The following is a 16,539-nucleotide window of genomic DNA, read 5'->3' as shown; positions in this document are numbered from 1 at the left end:
TTTCCTCTTAAATTAACAGATCTGTAAGTAAATGCACTAAACCACAACTGCAATACTGGATAACTGCAGATATATCAGTTTAGGTGATCTATAACACACAGGAACGGGAAAAAACAAAGTATAAGGTTTTTGTTATGTTAATTAGTATAACTCCCCATTTCACACAGTCAATAAAAATTCAAGCCGATTTCCCATATTTTTGCAGGATATGAGAGTAATCAATATTCACAGTCCAGTTGTGAGTTAGGAGATTCCAGCATTAAGGTTTCAGAGAAGAAGATGAGAGTCTGACTAAATCTATATGTCTTTCATCATAAATAAGTGCTATCAGACCTAATAATAACAGGTCAGTGAATCAGCAGCTAAGTTTAAAATGTCTATTGTCAATACAAGTTGCAAGCACTCAAATAAAAGTCCAAATAGCTTTCTAAATTATTTTATTGATGCACGAGTAACTAGGTTTTGAATATCTAGCATCTGTTCAAAATTGTGCTGCTGTTAGCTCCTGCACTGTTTTCCTCTTCACTAATTGCTCAGATCTATACATTCACCCTAATCCCCAAGCAACCTATATATTCCAAATTTATTCTAGTTTGAATGTCAAAGCCAGAGCAGTATGGTTGACAATAGCCTCAGGTGTGCTCATCATTAGAATTAGCCCACTGATTGTAAACCTGTTTAGTGACAGTGAGTGATCCCAAGGTGCCTGTAGTATCCTAGCTAAAACTTTCCCATTTAATCTGCTCTTACCTACTCCATTATATAAACACTCTAGACTAACTGATTGTGTTTAGATCTGGATCTCATTCTTTTTAACTCATATTTCTCAATCAGCCTAAGTGCCTCAGCCTGTGGGAGTTCCCCTGAAGTTTTGTTAAGCTTTTGTTAATACAGTGAGCTGAAGCCTATTTCCCATAAGCCACACATTCCTCTCTCAGTCATTGCTCAAGATCATACCTAGATTATATCAATTGCCTCAACTCAGGAAGAGAAGTTCCCATCTTTGTACTCCTCTGACCTGGTATAAGAAAGGTATCTTAAATTACATGCAGATGGGAACCCGGAAAGTTATCTATCATCATCCTTCCATGGAAGATGACAACCTGACACTGACAGTCATTGAGAAGTGAAAGTCATTGACTGAAGTGAAAACTTCCATGATTCACTACTAGGATAGTCACACTGTGGATCTCATGTTAATTCTTCTACAGTAGAGCCTGATATCAGTGGAGTAATAGGTGATATGGAGCCATACTATGGAGAGCTCTGAGTATAAGAAAGAATTTGCAATTTATCTGAATAGGAGTTGTTATTTCCTGAATAGGAGAGATCCATGTCAAAGTAGAGTTTTAGTATGGTGACCATACACTGATTCACTCAGAAAAGATCTAGTTTTTACTTCTGTCTGGTGTAACGTTTAATTGTGCTGTTTTTTTTCCCCCAAGATTTTATTTATTTGAGAGAGGGGGAGAGAGAGAGAGAGAGAGCAAGTGAGCGAGCACAAGGAGGGAGAGGGGCAGAAGGAGGAGGGAGAGAATCTCAAGTAGATTCTGTGTTGAGTGCAGAGTCCAAAGCAGGGCCAATCCCACAACCCTGAGGTTATGACCTGAGCTGCAACCAAGAGTCAGATACCTGAGCCACCCAGGGGCCTAACTAGTGCTACTTTTCATTCTCAAGAGATTCCTGGTTTGGACAAAAAATTATTGTCCCCTGTATTTTTATGAAGTTGAAGAACTGAGGTAGTTTAGATTAATGGGCAAAGTGTTCATTGTCTATAATGCCCTTGAAACCGACTTTGGCCGAAAAGGTAATGTTTGCTCAATATCCTTTACCTAGCATCTCCCAGTCAAGCAAACATACTCTTAGTTCACATGCCTCCTCAATTATCCCACCTCTGTTAGGAGAGCTCTTATTGTGTGTGGATGAAAACAGAATGATTTCACACTTCCGATTTGCCTGGAGGTTAATATTCTTTAATTGCTTACAATATTACTCAAAATAAAATTGGTTTTCCCCATAATAATTTTTACCATTTTATTATTGAAACTTCAGATTTAATTATGCTGCACTTACTTTGTTTTCCAGATGCCTTTTGCTTTCCTATCTTAATTATAGTATGAAAGGGGGGGGAGAAGATAGGTTTGTACCTATCTCCCCGAAAAGTTTCAGATATAATTAACCATTAAATCTTTAAATGGTTACTAGGAAATGTGGTGTGTGTACTCAGTTACCCAACCCTCACATTAAAATTTAGATTAAAGTTCCAATAATTCAGAAATCTCTGTATCAGTTCTAAAAACTGTGAAAGGTGCAGTGTAAATCTGTTCTAGATATAAAAATAAAGAGACTACACTCTCCCATACTGTGATGCAGTATTCCTCCATGAAAGATTACAATACCTCCTAAAATAAGTGGGATAAAAAAGCTCATGGAGATATGCAAAGAATCTGAATCTTATTTTTGGCTGCTCTACCTTAATAGCATCTAAACCCATCAGAGAAGTATAGGCTTATTCTTGAAGCAGTGGACAATAGCAGTGGGCTTATTTATAGGCTATCCCTGGCACAAAGGTGGTTTAAGTACAAAAACAGATACTTAAAGTTTGCCTTGGGTAAGGGGCCTCACCTAACAGAGGAAAAACATGGTGCAAACAAATACCTGATTGAGATGGCCTATACTTCCGACTCTATCATTGTGTGTCCAGGATTATCATTCTAATAGCAATCATTTACACTTTGAGAAAATCAAAATGAATTAACCTGACCATGTATATGTACAAAAGCAGTCCTTATTAGGCATACTTTTTTAAAGGGAGAGTACGTCAGAAAAAAAAAAAAAAAAGGCTTATGAAAATATCAGTAAGAAAGATAAGACATCAATTCAAAACCCAAAGAAAAAGCATAGTTTTAAAATTATTTACTACACAAGGAAAATAATATACTTAGGAGTTGTAATTCCACATAATTCAAATAGATTTATAAGGCAAAAGTTATTTAAAAAATAAGATAAATAACTAAAAAATTAAACAAAATATATGAAGCAGTGAAACCCAAGACATTGGACATCAAGCAGTGGAAAACTATGATCTCTAAGAGATAAGAAAAATGAATTTAGCCCTACATTGATTGTAGCTTATTGTCTAAAGAAAATTTCCAAGAAAAGTTCAAGATGAGAAACACATGCAGAATCCATAGTGTCCCCAAGTTGAGGAAATAGAGAATGGAGTCTAGAGAAGCCAAAGAGGCTAGAGTATACAGGGAAGAATAACAGAAAAAAAGAGAGCTGCATGAAGAGGGAATCCCAGTATCTATGTAGCTCTTACAGTTTCCTGAACATACAGAGTACAGTAACAACTTTTAATGTTCTTTTCTATTGATTCTGCCACTATTACTACTTATAGGTTAGTTTCAATTTATTTATTTATTTTCTTAGTATCGTAAGTTGTCTTTTCCTGATTCTTTGAATTTCTGGTAATTTCTGATTTTATGTTAGACATGACTTTTACCTTGTTGGATGCTGGATATTTTGTGTTCCTGTAAATTTTACTGAACTTTCTTTTTTGATACAGTAAGTTATGTAGAAACCATTTGGTCCTTTCAGGACTTGCTTTTAGATTTGCTAGAAGGGACCAGAACTACATTAATCTAGGTTTAATTTTTTTTTTTTCCTGCTTACAAGGTAAAAATTTATATTCAACATGATGCTTATGGTTTGAGTCTGGGTGGTGATTATAGCTGCTATTCTTGGCATTGTCTAATTTCTGGGTATTGTTCCTGCTAATCCTTTTGGTTGGTTCTTTCCTCTGCCCTTGGGTATTTCATCACATGCAGATAGTGATCATTACTTAATTGAATTATCTTTAAGATCACCAGATTGGATTTAAAAACCCAAGACCCATATATGTGGCCTAAAAAAGAGTCTTTTGAGTACAAAAAACATGAATAAAGGTAAAAGTTTAGAAAAAGATATAATGTTAACACTGATCAAAGAAAGCCAGAGTAGGAATATTAATATCAGATTAAAGAGATTTCAGAACAAAGTTTCTAACCAGGAATAAAGGGAGTCATTTCATAATGGTAATATGGTGAATTCATAAAGATAATATACTATTCCTATGTATGCACCTAATAGGGGAATTTTAAAGTATTGAAGCAAAACTGATAGAACTGCAAGGAGAGATCTTATTATAGACACATCTTCAAATATAGTTGGAGATTTCAATACTTCTATCTCATAATGGATAGTACAAGTAGAAAGAGAAAAATATAAGCTATAGCAGACTTGAACAACACTATCAACCAATTTTGCCTAGTACATATTTATACAGTGGTCCAAACAAGAACAGCAGCAGAATATACATCTTTTCCAAGTACATATGGAACATTTAGATAGACCATATTCTGTATTGTAAATGTTTTTGATAAATAAATTTAAAAAGACTTAAGCCATACACATTATGTTCTTTTATCACAATAGAATTAAAATAGAAATCAATAACAAAAAATAATTTGAGGATCCTCAAATACTTGGAAACTAAATAACACATTTCTAATGAATGAGTCCAAAGCGAAACAAAAAATGAAATCTAAAAAGTATTTGAAACTAGATGAAAATGAAAGTATAACATATTAAAATTTGCAGGATGCAACTAGAGTAGTACTTTTGAATTTATAGAACAAAACTCTGTATTAGAAAGGAAGACAGTCTCAATCAAAAACCAGTGTTCTATGTTCAGATGTTTTGAGGGACTGGTTTCTCTCTTCCCTGAATCTTATGGACAGGAAAGGGCTCTAGGATGGAGACCTGCTGACAAAAACAAACAAACAAACAAACAAACAAACAAAAACATGGTTTAGATTAGCATATACTTGCTATAGTCTCTCCCTCCAGCTCATTATGGAACAAGTGGGAGGAGAACCACCAACTCCTGGCTTCTCCCTGAGAAGATTGGATGCGTATGTCCAATATTCAGGTTGTTTTGAATGGCCTGCCTGAAGGTATGGTTTCTGTCTCAGCTGAGGCAGAGCACTGACAGAGCTCAGCATATGCTAGCAGCATGGAGGCTGCTGAGAACAAAAAGGTTGGGAGGTTTGTGGCAGTCCAGATAATCTGCAGTACTGTACATAGACCTAGAGGGAGAAAGAGATCATGAGATCCTGAAAAAAGAACCCTGCAAGCCTCTGTAATTATGAATTTAGGGGCACAAGTCTAGAGGAATTTCATCCATTGGAAATGTTCAGAAGCCCCCAGAGTCTCTGGCTGGGCTGACTTGGGAAGTTCTTTACTTGTTTGGAGGCCAAAATGTAAAGACTGATAGAGGTAGCTGTTTGTTTTCCAATGTGCAGAGCCTAACACAAAGTTACCAGGTATATGAGAAAGAAAAACATGGCACAAAGGATGAAGTAATTTTCCAGAAACTAACTCTAAAGAAATGGAGGAATATAAATTACCTAAAGAGAATTCAAAATAACCATCATAAAGATGATCAAATGCTCAATAGAACAGTGAACAAGTGGAGAATATCAACAAAGAAAATAATGAACAAAAGGAGAATATCAACAAAAATGGAAATGATAAAAACAATAATGAAACAAATTTTGAAACTGGACAATACAGTAACTGAATTGGAAAATTAATAAGAGGGTTTCAGCAACAAACTTGATCAATCATAAGAAAGAATAAGCCAACTTGAAGACAGATTAATTTTGAAATATCCTGTCAAAGCAGTAAAAAAAAAAAAAAAAGTTAAGATAGTCTAAGAGACTTATAGGACAACTTTAAACAGACCAACATTATGTACATTGTTCAAATCCAGGAATAACAGAGAGAGAAAGGGGCAGAAAGCTTATTTGAAAAAAATAATTATCAAAAACTCCCCCAAATCTAGGGGGAGAAAATGTACACTCAGTTTCAAAAAGCCTAATAGACTCTAACTATGATGGACTCAAAGAAGTTCAGACTGAGATACATTATAATCAAATTGTCAAAAGTCAAAAGTAGAGATTTTTTGAAAGCACTAAGAGAAAAATGACATACAAGATTGCTCCCATAAAACCATAAGTGAATTTTTCAGAAAAAACCTTATGGCCCAGAAGGGAGTGGGATGACAAAAAGTACAAAAAGGAAAAAAAAAAAAAACCCACAAAAACAAAAACAAAAACAAAAAAACCTGCCAACCAAGAATAACATAACCAACAAAATTGTTCCTCAAAAAATGATAAGTTCTTTATAGATTTTGGATACTAGGCCTTTATCTAATATGTCATTGTGAATATCTTCTCCCATTCTGTCAGTTATTTTTTGGTTTTGTCCTTTGCTGTGCAAAAGATTTTGATCTTGATGAAGTCCCAATAGTTTGTTTTTGCTCTTGCTTCCCTTGCCTTTGGCGATGTTTCTAGGAAGAAGTTACTGCAGCTGAGGTCGAAGAGGTTGCTGTCTCTGTTCTCCTCAAGGATTTTGATGGATTCCTGTCTCACATTTGGGTCTTTTTTCCATTTTGAGTCTATTTTTGTGTGTGGTGTAAGGAAGTGGTCTAGTTTCATTCTTCTGCATGTGGCTGCCCTATTTTCCTAACACCATTTGTTGAAGAGACTATCTTTTTTCCACTGGACATTCTTTCCTGCTTTGTTGAAGATTAGTTGACCATACAGTTGAGGGCCTATTTCTGGGCTCTCTATTCCATTCCATTGATCTATGAGTCTGTTTTTGTGCCTGTACCATACTGTCTTGATTATTACAGTTTTGTAATAGAGCTTGAAGCCTGGACTTGTGATGCCACCAACTTTGGCTTTCTTTTTCAACATTCCTCTGGCTATTCGGGGTCTTGTCTGGTTCCATATAAATTTTAGGATTATTTGTTCCATTTCTTTGAAAAACATGGATGGTATTTTGATAGGGATTTTATTAAATGTGTAGATTGCTTTAGGTAGCAGAGACATTTTCACAATACTTGTTCTTCCAACCCATGAGCATGGAACACTTTTCCATTTCTTTGTGTCTTCCTCAATTTCTTTCATGAGTACTTTATAGTTTTCTGAATACAGATTCTTAGCCTCTTTGGTAAGGCTTATTCCTAGGTATCTTATGGTTGGGGTGCAACTGTAAATAGGATTGACTCCTTAATTTCTCTTTCTTCTGTCCTGCTGTTGTATAGATATGCAACTGATTTCTGTGCATTGATTTTATATCCTGACACTTTACTGAATTCCTGTACAAGTTCTAGCATTTTTGGAGTGGAGTCTTCTGGGTTTTCCACATGAAGTATTATATCATCTGCAAAGAAAAGAGAGTTTGACTTTTTCTTTGCTGATTTGGATGCCTTTAATTTCTTTTTGTTGTCTGATTGCTGAGGCTAGGACTTCTAGTACTATGTTGAATAGCAGTGGTGATAGTGGACATCCCTGCCGTGTTCCTGATCTTAACGGAAAAGCTCTCAGTTCTTCCACATTGAGAATGATATTCACTGTGGGTTTTTTCATAGATGGCTTTGATGATATTGAGGAATGCACCCGCTATCCCTACACTTTGAAGAATTTTGATCAAGAAAGAATGCTATACTTTGTCAAATGATTTTTCATCATCTATTTTGAGTATCATATGGTTCTTGTTCTTTCTTTTATTAATGTATTGTATCACATTGATTGATTTGCAGATTTTGAACCAACCTTACAGCCCTGGAATAAATCCCACTTGGTCATGGTGAATCATCCTTTTAATGTACTGTTGGATCCTATTGGGTAGTATTTTGGTGAGAATTATCACATCTGTGTTCATCAAGGATATTAGTCTGTAATTCTCCTTTTTGATGGGGTCTTTGGCTTTGGGATCAAGGTAATGGTGGCCTCATAAAATGAGTTTGGCATCCATCTCTATTTTTTGGAACAGTTTCAGGAGAATAGGTATTAATTCTTCTTTAAATGTTTGTTAGAATTCCCCTGGGAAGCCATCTGGCTCTGAGCTCTTGTTTTTTGGGAGATTTTTGATGACTGCTTCAATCTCCTTACTGGTTATGGGTCTGGTCAGTTTTTCTATTTCTTCCTGGTTTAGTTTTGGTAGTTTATACGTCTCCAGGAATGCATCCATTTCTTCCAGATTGTCAAATTTGCTGGCGTATATTTGCTCATAATATGTTCTTATAGTTGTTTGTATTTCTTTGGTGTTGGTTATGATCTCTCCTCTATCATTCATGATTTTATTTATTTGGGTCCTTTCTCTTTTCTTTTTGATAAGTCTGGCCAGAGGTTTATCAATCTTATTAATTCTTTCAAAGAACTAGCTTGTAGTTTCATTGATTTGTTCTACTGTTCTTTTGGTTTCTGTTTCCTTGATTTCTGCTCTGATTGTTGTGATTTCTCTTCTCTTGCTGGGTTTAGGTTTTCTCTGCTGTTCTTTCTCCAGCTCCTTTAGGTGTCTGGTTAGGTTGTGTACTTGGAACCTTTCTTGTTTCTTGAGAAAGGCTTGTATGGCTGTATATGTTCCTCTCAGAACTGCATTTGCTTTGTCCCACTAATTATTTTTTATTTTTTTTATTTATTTTTTTAAAAGATTTTATTTATTTATTTGACAGACAGATCACAAGTAGGCAGAGAGACAGGCAGAGAGAGAGAAGGGAGGAAGAAGGCTCCCTGCTGAGCAGAGAGCCCGATGCGGGGCTCGATCCCAGGACCCTGGGATCATGACCTGAGCCGAAGGCAGAGGCTTTAACCCACTGAGCCACCCAGGTGCCCCGCCACTAATTTTTTTTTTTAAGATATTATTTATTTATTTGACAGACAGAGATTACAAGTAGGCAGAGAGGCAGGCAGAGAGAGGACTGCAGAGAGGCAGGCAGAGAGAGGAAGCAGGCTCCCTGCTGAGCAGAGAGCCCAATGCAGGGCTCGATCCCAGGACACTTGGATCATGACCTGAGCCAAAGGCAGAGGTTTTAACCCACTGAGCCATTCAGGCATCCCTGTCCCACTAATTTTGAACAGTTGTGTTTTCATTATAATTTGTTTCCATTAATTTTTTAAATTCTCCTTTAATTTCCTGGTTGACCCATTCATTCTTTAGAAGATGCTCTTTAACCTCCATGTATTTGAGTTCTTCCCAATATTCCTCTTGTGATTGAGTTCTAGCTTCAGAGTATTGTGGTCTGAAAATATGCAAGGAATGATCCCAGTCTTTTGGTACTGGTTGAGACCTGATTTGTGACCCAGGATGTGATCTATTCTGGAGGATGTCCTATGTGCACTAGAGAAGAATGTTTATTCTGTTGCTTTGGGATGGAATGTTCTGAATATATCTGTGATGTCCATCTGGTTCAGTGTGTCATTTAAGGCCTTTGTTTCCTTGTTGAACTTTTGCTTGGATGATCTGTCCATGTCGGTGAGGGGTGTTAAGTTTCCCCACTATTATTGTATTATTGTCGATCTGTTTCTTTGATTTTGTTATTAATTGGTTTATATAGTTGGCTGCTCCCATGTTAGGGGCATAGATATTTAAGATTGTTAGGTCTTCTTGTTGGACAGACCCTTTGAGTATGATATAGTGTCCTTCCTCATCTCTTATTATATTCTTTGGCTTAAAATCTAATTGATCTGATATAAGGATTGCCACCCCAGCTTTCTTTTGATGTCCATTAGCATGGTAAATTGTTTTCCACCCCCTCACTGTTAATCTGGAGTGTCTTTGGGTCTAAAATAAGTTTTTTATAGACAACATATTGATGGGTTTTGTTTTTTTTAATCCATTCTGATACCCTTTGTCTCTTGATTGGGGCATTTAGTCTATTTACATTCAGGGTAACTCTTGAAAGGTATGAATTTAGTGCCATTGCATTGCCTGTAAGATGACTGTTACTGTATATTGTCTCTGTTCCTTTCTATTCTACTACTTTTAGGCTCTGTCTTTGCTTAGAGGATCCCTTTCAATATTTCCTGTAGGGCTGGTTTGGTGTTTGCAAATTCTTTTAATTTTTGTTTGTCCTGGAAGATTTTATCTCTCCTTCTATTTTCAATGATTGCTTAGCTGGATATAGTATTCTTGACTGCATATTTTTCTCATTTAGTACCTGGAATATATCATGCCATTTCTTTCTGGCCTGCCAGGTCTCTGGGTAAGTCTGCTGCCAATCTAGTATTTCTACCATTGTATATTACAGACTTCTTGTCCCAAGCTGCTTTCAGGATTTTTTCTTTGTCACTAAGACTAGTAAGTTTTACTATTAGATGATGGGGTGTGGACCTATTTTTGTTGATTTTGAGGGGGATTCTCTGTGCCTCCTGCATTTTGATCCTTGTTCCCTTTGTCATATTAGGAAAATTCTCTATTATAATTTGTTCCAATATACTTTCTGCTCCCCTCTCTCTTCTTCTGGAATCCCAATTATTCTAATATTGTTTCATCTTATGGTATCATTTATCTTTCAAATTCTCCCCTCATTGTCCAGTGGTTGTTTGTCTCTCTTTTGCTCAGCTTCTTTATTCCCCATTGTTTGGTCTTCTATATCACTAATTCTCTCTTCTACCTCATTTATCCTAGCAGTAAGAGTCTCCATTCTTGATTGCTCATTAGTAGCTTTTTTAATTTCAACTTGGTTAGATTTTAGTTCCTTTATTTCTCCATAAATGGATTTTATTTCTCCATACATGGTTTCTCTAATATCCTCCATGCTGTTTTTGAGCCTAGCTAGCACCTTGAGAATCATCATTCTGATATTGATTAGTCCCCTAACTGTTGGTATTTCCTCTTGTTCTTTTTTTTTTTTTTTTTGTGGTGAGTTTTTCTGCCTTGTCATTTTATCCAGATAAGAATTTATGAATGAGAGAATAAAATACTAAAATGGTGGCAAAGACCCCAGAAAAATGTACACTAATCAAATCAGAAGAGACCCCAAACTGGGGTGGAGAAGAAAGGGGGTAAAAGGAAATTAAAAAATATATATATATATATTTAAATATACCATATATTTCATATATATATACACATATATATATATCTATATATGTATATATCTGGTAAATAGAACAGAGACACCCACTTGATCACTTGATTTTGGATGTATTTTGGTTTCTTAGAAGAAACTACCTCCCAAAACTTTGAAGAAAGAAAAACTTATATATTTACAAAAATAAGGATAAACACAATGGAGGGATGCAATATGACTCTAAAGATAAAAACTTAAAAAAATTCTAAAAAAGGAACTGATAAGATAAGTTCGTTGGAAAAAGAAAGAAGAAGGAAAAAAAAAAAAAAAGGAAAGAATGTGCTCAGGTTGGAGCCTAGACTAAAGCCCTGTGCTAGATTTAGGGTATATTTTGACCTATTAGAGGAAATTATATCACTATTTTTTTTAAGAAAAAAAAAAAAAACCTAATGTGTATACAAAAAATAAGGTTAAATATAATGAAGGATAAAATATGACTATAATAATGAAGGTTTCAAATGATTTTTTTTAGAAAGGTATTGTTAATATAAACTAGTTAATAAATGTTAAAAGAGGAAAGAGAAAAAGTAAAAAAAAATTTGGAATAAGAAAAAAGTAAAATAAAAGAAATTTATTTAACTTTGTAAGACTAAAGGATAATGGGAAGAAAGCCATGAATTCCATGCTTTGCTTTCCCCTAGCTCTAGAGTCCCGCTGTTCTCCTTGATCAGTGAGCTTGGTCTTGGCTGGATGTTCTTGCTGATCTTCTGGGGGAGGAACCTTTTGCCATGATACTCAAATGTCTTTGCCCCAGGTGGAATTGCACCACCCTTGCCAGGAGCCAGGCTAAAAAATCTGCTCAAGTTCACTCTCAGGAGCTTTTGTTCCCTGAATGCTTTCCGTAGAGCTCTGGAGGATGGACTTGAAAATGGCAGCCTCCCAGTCTCTAGCCCGGAGAAGCCAAGAGCTTGGGGCCCCACTTCTTAGTGTGCCCTCAGAGAAAAGGGGTCAATCACTCCCATCTCTCTCATCTCTGGCTGCACTCTGGGTTCACCCAGCCTGTGACTTAGCATTTCTGTCTCTGGTGCACAGCCCCATTTGGGGTCTCCAAACCCAGCAGATCCTGCCTCCAGAGGAGGAAGGTAAGTCTCCCTTGTTCTGCCACTTGTGGGGTCCCTGCTCAAGGAACAGTGGTCCGACTGTGCAGTGGAGCACAGTTTAAGGTAACCCCAAGCTGAGAGCCCACTCTTCGGCTCTGTCTCTGTAGTCCGCTTCCCCGCTCCAATACCTGGGAGCTCTGCCACACTCAGACACCCCTGATCTTTCAGTGACCCTGTGGGTCCTGAGACCACACTGTCCCTGTGAGGGCTCTACCCTTGCTTAGCTTCTGGAGTGATGTCCCTCAGTGGACCAGACTTCTAAAAGTTTGGATTTTGTGCTCCACTGCTCTTCCGCTTGCCGGGAGTCGGCCCCCTCCCTGTGGTCTATCTTTTGGTCACTTCAGATTCCCTTCTCTGCAGGTCCTACCTTTCAGAAAGTGGTTGATTTTCTGTTCCTAGAATTGCTGCTCTTCTCTTTGATCTCCTGTTGAGTTTGTAGGCGTTCAGAATGGTTTGATAACTACCTAGCTGAACTCCTGCAACCTGATGGCATTTCAGTCCGCTACTCCTCTGCCATCTTGCCTCTCCAAGGCAAATGAAAATTAAAATACAACATACTCAAACTTATGGGATACCATAGCAATTGTACTAAGAGGAAAGTTTAGACCAGTAAATGACTACATTTTGAAAAAGAAGGATTTCAAATAAACAATCTAACTTTGCACCCCAGAATAACTAAAACAAACAAAAACAAGAAAACCCAACTAGGCCTAAAGTTAGCAGAAGAAAGGAAATAATAATAACAATGATAACAGAGCAGAAATAAACAAAATAGAGTAACAATAGAAAAAATAATGAGTTTTTTTTTTAATTATGAAAATCAACAAGCCTTTAGCTAGCCTAAGAAAAACAAGAAAGAAAACACAAAATCAGTAATGAAAAAGGAGGCAATATACTGCTGCCCCAGAGTGAAAAAGAATTATAGGAGGCTATATGAAAAATCACATGCCGGGCACCTGGGTGGCTCAGTTGATTAAGTGACTGCCTTTGGCACAGGTCATGATCCCAGGGTCCTGGAATTGAGTTCCACATTGGGCTTCCCCTGCTCTGCAAAGAGCCTGCTTCTGCTTCTTCCTCTCCCTCTGCCTGCCACTTCTCCTGCTTGTGCTCTTTCCTTCTCTGTGTCAAATAAACAAATAAAATCTTTTAAAAATAAAAAAAGAAAAATCACATGCCAACAAATGAGATAACTTAAAAAAATAAGTAAGTTCCAGAAACATAGGACCTACCAAAACTGAATGCATAAAGAAATTGAAAATGAAATAAACCAATACCTCATGATGAGATTGAATCAATAATCAAAAACTTCCCAGCAAAGTAAAGTCCAGAACCAGATGGCTTCACTGGTCAATTCTTCATATTCAGTAGTGAATATTTAAAGGAGAACTAGTGTCAGTCCTTCTCAAATTCTTCCACGTAATTAAAGAAGAAGGAAAATTTTCAAACTCATAAGGCCAGCATTACCTTAATCCAAAGATAGAAAAAATACTACAAGAAAACTACAGGCCAATACCTCTGATGACTATAGATGCAAGAAATCCTCAAAAAATTAGTACTAGCAAACTTAATTCAACTTCACATTAATAAGATCATGCACCATGACCAAGTGAGATTTATCCCTGTTATTGAAGGATGTTACAACATATGGAAACTAATGTGACACCACATTGACAGAATAAAAGCAAAACTAATCACATGATCCTCTCAAATATAGAAAAGCATTTGACAAAATTCAACTGACTTTCATTATAAAAACAGTAACAATAGAAAGAAATTAACTTCAGCATTATAAAAGCCATATGCACAGCTCACAGTTAATATACATCATGGTGAAAGACTAAAAGCTTTTTCTCCTAATATCAGGAACAAGGCAAGGATGCCCAGTCTGACAACTTTTGTTCAACATAGTATCAGAAGTCACTAGTAGAACAGTTAGGTTAAAAAAAAAAAAGAAAAGAAAAAAAGAAAAATAAAAGGCATCCAAACTTAAAAGGAAGAAGTAAAATTATCTATATTTGTAGATAACATGCATGATCTTATATGTAAAAAATCCTAAAAATTATATACACACACAAAAATGTGTTGGAACTAATAAGCAAATTCAGCAAAATTGCCAGATACAAACACAACATACAAAATCAGTTGTGTTTCTATACATTAACAATGAACAGTAACATAATCCCATTCATAATAGCATCAAAAAGAATAAAATTCTTAGTAATAAATTAACCAAAGAGGTGAAAGACTTTTTGGGTGAGAACAACAAAACGGAGCTACAAGAAATTAAAAAAGACATAGAGAGCCACAAAATTTCCTGAATAACTGAAACAATATTGAGACAGAAGAATAAAATCATACCCCTAACCTCAAAGCACATTATTAAGCTACAGTGATTAAAACAATATGGCACTGGCATAAAGACAGACATATAAACCAATGGAAGAAAATAAAGAGCCCAAAAGTAAATCCACACATATAGTGTCAACTAATCATTGGCAAGGGGGTCAAGAATACTCATTGGGGAAAGGATAATCAACAAATGGTGTTAGAAAACCTGGATATCTACATGCATAAGAATGAAATTGGATTCTTACCAAACACCATGTACAAAAATCAGCTCAAAATGTATTAAAGACTTAAGCATAAGACCTGAAAGTTTAAAACTCCTAGAAGAAAATATAGAGGAAAAGCTTCATGACATTAATTTTGGCAATGACTTAGTGGATATATCACCAAAAGCACAGGCAAAACAGCAAAAGTAGACAAAGGAGACTACATCAAAATAAAAAGTTTCTGTGCAGCAAAGGAAATAATCAACACAATAAAAAGGCAACTCACAGAATGAGAGAAAATATTTGTACAACATATAACTGATAAGGGGTTTCTATTCATGAGATGTAAGGGAATTCTGCAACTAAATGGCAGAGTAACAAAAAAAAAACCTCTATTAAAAATGGACAAAGGATTTCAGTAGATATTTCTCCAAAGAAGATTTATAAATGGCTACCAGATATATGAAAAGATGTTCAACATCAGTAATCATCATGAGCTAAGTTCTGCAGGCAAAATTCGTATATTGAGATCCCAATGATGGTATTAGGAAGTGAAGCCTTTGGTATATGATTAGGTCATGAATTTGAAGGCCTGAAGAATGGGATTAGTGCCCATATAAAAGAGGCACCAGAGAGCTAGCTCCCCTTTCTACCTGGTGAAGACACATTAAGAAATCAACAGTCTACAACCCATAAGAAGGCTGTCACCAGAACCTAACTATACTGACAACCTAACTTTGGACTCCCAGCATCCGGAATTGTTAGAAATAAATTTCTGTTGTTTATAAGCCACTCAGTCTATGATATTTTGTTATAGCAGCTCAGATGGACTAAGGTATAATGGAAAAATCAAAATAAACCATGAAAATATACACCTCACATTATTAGGATGGCCATTGTCAAAAAATAGAAAATAATAAGTGTTAGCAAGGATGTGGGCAAATGAGAACCCTTGTGCACTGAATGTGGTAGGAATATAAAATGGTGAGGCCACTGTGAAAAACAGTATGGAGGTTTCTCAAAAAAATTAAAAAGGGGAACTACCAGGTAATCAGCAATCCCACTTCTGGGTATTTATCCAGAAGAATAGAAAACAAGATCTCAAAGAGATTTTTGTACTCTCATGTTCATTGCAGCATCATTCACAATAGCCAAGAGATGAAAACAACCCAGTGTTCAACAACAGATGAATGGGTAAAGGAAATGTGGCATATACACATAATAATATATTATGTAGCCTAAAAGAGGAAATACTGCTATATGCTACACCATGAGTGAATCTTACTGTTATTATTCTAACTGAAATAAACCTATCATAGAAGGACAGGTACCACATAATTCCATTTATATGAAGTATCTAAAGTACAGACTCATAGAAGCAGAATATAGAACAGTGGTTGTGAAGGACGGGGGTGGAGAAATGGGGAGTTGCTGTTCAGTGGGTATATAATTACAGTCATAAAAGATGAAAAGTTCATAGATCTGCTATAAAATAAAGTACACATAGTTAACAATATTGTACTGTACTCAAAAGTTTAGGAGGATTTATTTCATATTATGTATTTGTTTTCCACAATAAAAAATAATGCTAAGGGAGAGTATAATCCATTTAAAAAACAAAGCTATAACATTTGAAGAGTGGGTCTTAGAAATTGAGAAGAAAATAAAAGAAATGGAAGCAATACCTAAATTCAAATGAGAAGAAATCATTTTTTGGCCAAAGAAATGTTTAAACTCAGTTTAAGAATTTTAATAAAGCAATGGGATTATGAAAAAAGACACAAAGACACACATTAGTAAAATTAATTGCTATGCTACAAAAATTAAATCTGACAAGGACTGAGAATTAAAAGGGTGGAAATGGTTATCTTTTGTAAAGAAATAAAAATCAGACTAGTTTACACTTCTCCTTAGCCTCCCT

The sequence above is a fragment of the Martes martes genome (genome assembly GCF_963455335.1).
Source record: "Martes martes genome assembly, chromosome: 9".
Taxonomy (NCBI): domain Eukaryota; kingdom Metazoa; phylum Chordata; class Mammalia; order Carnivora; family Mustelidae; genus Martes; species Martes martes.
Note: the sequence above shows the minus strand (reverse complement) of the source record.